The sequence below is a fragment of the Thermobia domestica genome, chromosome 13, assembly GCF_964235325.1.
Source record: "Thermobia domestica chromosome 13, izTheDome1.hap1.1, whole genome shotgun sequence".
Taxonomy (NCBI): domain Eukaryota; kingdom Metazoa; phylum Arthropoda; class Insecta; order Zygentoma; family Lepismatidae; genus Thermobia; species Thermobia domestica.
Window position 1 is genome coordinate 68,956,520 of NC_137466.1, and position 6,000 is coordinate 68,962,519.

Genomic DNA, 6,000 nt, shown 5'->3' on the forward strand with positions numbered 1-6,000 from the left:
CATGCGACGAAAAAGCTACAAACTGATCAAACTGTATAGGCGCGGTGCTAAGTTCGAATTTTAGACCCCTACCATTGCGTATTCCCCTTTGTTCACCGCTCCACAGTAAAAACATATAAAGAAACAATCAGAGGCCTAGCCTTATGCCAAGGATAGTTCATATCGGTAATTCCTGCAATCTAGGTCGGTGTGTTATCGAAATTTTATTATTGCATTCTGTGTTACAGAGCTTTATAGGCTTAAATGTAAAACTGGGTTTGTCATTTCAGATATAAACACAATTTAGTCATTAATTTGTTCTTTAATTATCTCAAACTAAGATGAGAATTCATTCAGCCTGTATATTCAGAATTTTGTGATGTCTTAAAACAGTAAAATACTAAGACTATGTACGTACGTAGTATATCTTAACGTACGAGTGTTTTAATTCCACCAATAAACGTCCAAAATCTAGTAAAAAAATAAAACAATATTATACAGGTTGACTGTACTAATACCCAAATAAAAGGCTCAAAAACACAGGTGGGTAGTGGGTACTTTCGGGCTGGGCTCACTTTGGCAAACCTGACACGTGCAGATTAAGAATATATATGCCACGTGATAAAATATTTTTATATCTACCTTCCTGGGGTTAAGTGCCGTATCGCCGGACCAACTTTAGGAAATTTACCGGGTCAATTGGAGAATTTATTTAAGTTAGCGAGGAGGAACGAGTGAAAGTGAGGCAAGTGAAATAGTAAAAGTGAAGAAAGTTGTTGTTTTTGATGTAAACGGTACTGTATGGTGAGGCGGAAGGAATATTTCGAGGAGAGGTACATTTGTTATAAGATAGTAGCACGAAAGGCAGTGTGGAGTGGAAATGGCGCGTGTATGTCAAGGCAGTGACATATCATGTGTTAGTAACGTGCAACTGTATAAAAATAACGAACGACATTTATTAAAATTTTGTAAAAGACACGGTATGCTGAACGGGCGAATAGTGTGTGGTAAATGTGGAAATGAATTGAAAACACAAGAGAGGAAACGAACATATTATTTTCAGTGTGGAAAAAGGATAAGGAAACCCCAGGAAACTGTTGTACACGATTTTCTTCTTGAAATTGGAAAAGTTTACAAGCCTCAGTTTTGACGGTAAGTGACTTCTAACTCAACGGGAAATATTTCCGCACAGTGTACAAAAGCAGTATTGTGTGTTAACAAGTGAAGCGTTGCAAGTATGAAACCATGACAAGTGCTATTAAAATTTGTTATGATTGCCAACACCCACATGTTGTCACTACCCTCGTTTATATATACCCACCGTCACTGACGCGTCTGCTCCCTTCGGACGCACCCCCGCGCGTGCCCAGCTGCTTCACCCTGACTGACTCGGTTAGTTAGCATTCGTGCTTTTTAGTGGACACCTAGCACAGGTTGGTTTGTTTTCGCACTGTAGTTTTTATGCCCCTAACGTAATGTAACGTAACTTAATGTAATCCAACAAAATATAACCGAATGCAATACATTTTGGTGCTTTTTTTAGTTTTCAAATTGGTCCGGAGATACGGCACTAATGCCCCTTCTTGGGTGTAAACAAAACCCCTAGTCTATTTTACTTGGCGCATTTTATGGTATGTCTGCAAAATAATGAAAACGATTGTTCGTGTTAAGAACACGCACCAAAATCAGATAGATGGTCACTACAAGCAACATTTGTATGAATTCTGCAAGGTAACACAAAGCCAGCTGGTACGCTTTTGAATGTGTTCATACTGAATAAGCGCGTTAGCGATGGTGTGAACATGTTTAATCAATTATCTCCTTAACCCTTTCCGGATCCTGGCTTTTTGGGCTATTTTTTAGACTTTCAGTCAAGCAGCTACTGTATCGTCACTATTTTTCCTAGGATCATGGTTCATACCTCATTCTCTTCAGAATAGAGCTGGTTTCAAATGGTACCACTTGCATGCTCATACCATATAACAGAAGCGGGGAAAAAATGTCAAAGTGAAAGTTTCGGAGGGAAATTTTTTTTCTCGAACTTTGGCCCCCCCTGGACTCCCCCTGTGTGAACGTAGCCATCTAAAAAAAATCTGAGAAATAGTACTTGGTATACTGAACGTGTGTGCCAAATTTCAAGTTTCTATCTTGAATAGTAAAGGAGGGAGAAATTTTATCAAAATTTCCCACAATGCCCCAAATTACCACAAAACACTATGATCTCAGGGAAAAAAATTCCTGAGACATCCCTAATTACCCTAGGGTCATGTGTCGCCCATATTCTCTTCTGAATAGAACTGCCTTTCAGGCGGTACCATTCACATGTCTCCATCATGTATCTAAGGCGGGAAATTCCAGAAAAAAGGGATTTTTTTGGTCTAAAAATCCCTTTTTTTTAACTTTTAGCCCCTCAGGACCCCCCCCCCTGTTTTAACGCAGAAATCTGAAAAAAAAATCCGTTAAATACCACTCGGTGGACTGAATGTTTGTGCACAATTTCAATCTTCTAGGTGCAAAAATAGACCCGCCAGAAAAAAAAATTCAGAAATTTCCCCTTGTTACCCTATACAGAAGTATATTTTGAAAAAAATTCACTGAGACGTCCCTAATTACCCTAGGACAATAATTCGACTGTCATTCTCTTCAGAATGGAACTGCCTTTTAGACGGTATGACTCAAGTGTCCCCATCATGTATGTGAGGCGGGAAAATGACGAAAAACGGGATTTTGGGGGTAAAAATATCCCTTTTTTCACCTCTTTGCCCCTCTGGTTCCCCCCCTGTTTTAGCACTGACATCGGAATAAAAAATCTGGTAAATACTACTCGGTGGACTGAATGTTTGTGCAAAATTTCAATCTTCTACGTAGAAAAATAAGCCCGCCAAAAAATATTGAACATACGCTTAGAAAATGAGAAAAGAAATTTTTGATTTATGACGTCATCACTTCCTATGTCTGGACGCAGGACGGTCTGAAACCATACGTAATGTCTTCTACAAGGCCTCTGGACTTGGAAAACAAAACAAAACAAACAAACAAACAAAACAAAAAAAAAAAAAAAAAAACCGGACAAAAAAGCTCAAATAGAAGAGAAATAACGCAATGTACCATGAAAAATGCGTATGGTACAAATTGTACCATAGGATCCCAAAGGGGTTAAACGATTATTTATGCAGAAAAACATGCCTATTTATCATCCTACATGGTCCTACCATCTAGTAGTTTTATTACATTACTAAATGCTTACGATCAATGACTTGTTTACGTACATATAATTGCACAGTAATGGAACACATTTTAAATGCGGTATCTACGTCGGTAAGAGCTAAAGGGCTGCCACCGAAATGAATGAGCTCTTTCAACAACACATTTACCTTGTGGATTAACAATTTAGTAGCAAAAAGTGGCTACAGTATAAGATTTAGAATGAATGAATATAATTCGTAACTAAAATAGTTCCTCTACAATTTAGAAAAAACGTTTTCAGATGCACACGCAAGAACTATGTACTTGTTTCCTCTATCTCTAAGAAAACAAACTACCTGTTACCAAACTTTACTAATGTTCCACCTAATTGTTTATTGACAACTTTAATTGTAAGCACTATTACAATTCAGAAATAAAGATAATTTCTAAAACATACGGGGTATGTTTAGTACAAGGGGTCCAGAAGCACGTAAAAGACACAAAATTTACAGGAGAAATGAGTGATGCAAGTACTTAGTGGTAACATAACGTAATCAAATCTAACCTAACCTAACATAAACTAATGTTAAGTAACCTGAACTAACCTAACTTAACGCAATATTAGTAGAAATAAGCGAAATTCTATCATTTTTTTAGAAAATTATGCGGGACTCCTACACCAGGGGCGGATCCAGGACCGACTTCTGGGGGGGGCGGTGGGTTGTCATATTGCTACTTTTAAGGGCTCCAAACTTTGGGATGGGTTTTATTTATATATATAAAATAAGAAAGTTTCCTCTTCTGGGGAAGGGGCGATCGCCCCGATCGCCCCCCCCCTGGATCCGCCCCTGTCCTACACTAATATAACATAAACTAAACTAACCTAATGTAACCTAAACTAGCCTAACCTAACTTAAACTAATCAACCCTAACTTAAACTAACCGAATGTGAACAGAAATTACCAAAATTGTAACAATTTTTAGAGAAAAGAACTGGACCCCTTCTGCTAAACATAGGCCAAACATACCTTCCACGTATTTCTATTCCTTTCATAAGAACTTCCAACAACACAAACTTAATAGAAAAACAAATGCTGTACACAGAAAATAATAATCCACATGGATAGTTGGATGAAAAGCTACGCCTGCTGATGTTTCTTTGTTTCTCGTTCACATCACTGCCAGTGTTGCTAACATCTCTAAAGAAAATAAGCTATATGGCCTTCAGAGCCCTCACTACTTCTCGAGCATGTCAGATTTCAGTGTTCTGGGAGCGGGGAGAAGGGTAGTGTAGGTGTGGCCATTCACCTGTCAGTCGAACTCGTCCTGTAGTGTTTCCACTTTGCATTAAATATCGTTATCGGTACTTAGACATTTTCCTCTTGTTTTGTCATTTGTTAGGAAAATTCTACCACATTCTCATAGGTGACGTACTCACACAAAAGATACTACACATTTCTTACTGTTCTTCTTGCAGAATTCGTACAGAACGTTAACTTTCTTGTCGAATTATTATTTTCCTTTAGACAATTCTTTCATATCAGATATGGTAACCTTGAAATTCCGCCCAAAATAGTTCTCATCAATAAAACGTGTAAATTTCGGTTATAAGTTTTCTTTAAAACTTTTCACTGCTTGAAAACAATCATAGTGAACCTTCCTGACATCCCTACAGACACTGATCTCAGCATAAACGATGAATCCTATACTTCTGGGACAGTTTACTGCAATACTTCCGCGATGCTTGAATGGCAATGAAGTTGCATTGTAGTCGACTTTGAAACTACCCTGTGCTCTGCAACAGCGCTAGAGATGTGAATAAGCGACATACCCCCCCCCACACACAAATACACACATACACTCACAACGTGTGAACACAGGTTCCTCTTAGAAACGCGCGCGCAGACTTTTGATACCTGCCGGACAGATAGTAAAATTATTCCCGCACTCCACAGTCCATTGACACGGTTTCCAGCTGTGGAGGAGACCTTTCAGTTTGTCAAAAAGATGAAGGTACTTCGTAATGAGAACTGCTGTGTTGCGTTTCCTGAAGATTGTTTTTTTTTTAGTCTCCCATTGTAAGAAAGCATATGCCCTATGCAATTTCAGAAACGTATATCACAATACTTCACACGCAAAAAAATGCTAATACAGTGGCGTCACTAAAATATTTTGTTTGGGGGGCTGAATATTTTTTGGGGGGCATACTTCCCAACAACCCAAAAACTCCGTTTAGTATTTTAGAATCATCTTCAATCAAGGACACAATGAAATTCGCTTTTGGGCGAGGGGGGGAGAATATTGTTGCTGCTCTACGCTTTCATATTTTTGGTATCATAGTCATGTTTATTTGTTTCACTTTTATCGCTACGGAAATGCACATCTTGTACTTCATCGATTCATTCAGATACAATCACGCAATTTTGTTCTTTCTTCATGATAGTTATTTTTCTTGATAGTTATTTTTCTTAAAAATACTCCATGAGAAACTTCTTTCTCAGCAATCTTATTTTATATTCGACTTCTGACCTGCCTGAAATAGTAATACAATAAGGTAAAAAATGGGCAATAATAAATAGCATATAAAATTTCTTAAAAGTTATCCATCTAAAATTTGCCGCATGAGATAGTTTATAGTTGAGACCTCACCTTGCGGAAACTAAGAAGTAAAGGAATGAGAAGTTCAGTTCACATAGTATTTCCAAGTGAGAAATACGATAGAAAGGCCCTAATTACATCCAGTAGCGTATTTACGATTTTGTTTCGGAAGGGGCTTTCCTAACTTTCGGGTGGGGGAGCTTTGCCTGGAAATGTGAAAATTCTGCAAGATATTTC

The 6,000-nt window shown here is 38.0% G+C and overlaps 1 protein-coding gene across 1 annotated transcript in view; it reads right to left on the reverse strand.

Annotated features, from left to right (window-relative positions):
- Positions 1-4,425, reverse strand: part of LOC145668210 (uncharacterized) — a 42,252-nt gene extending 37,827 nt beyond the window's left edge. The window contains exon 1 of the mRNA XM_081735857.1: positions 4,194-4,425. The gene's annotated coding sequence lies outside the window, so the exon portion shown is untranslated. The remainder of the gene's footprint in view (positions 1-4,193) is intronic.
- Positions 4,426-6,000: the final 1,575 nt, after the last annotated feature.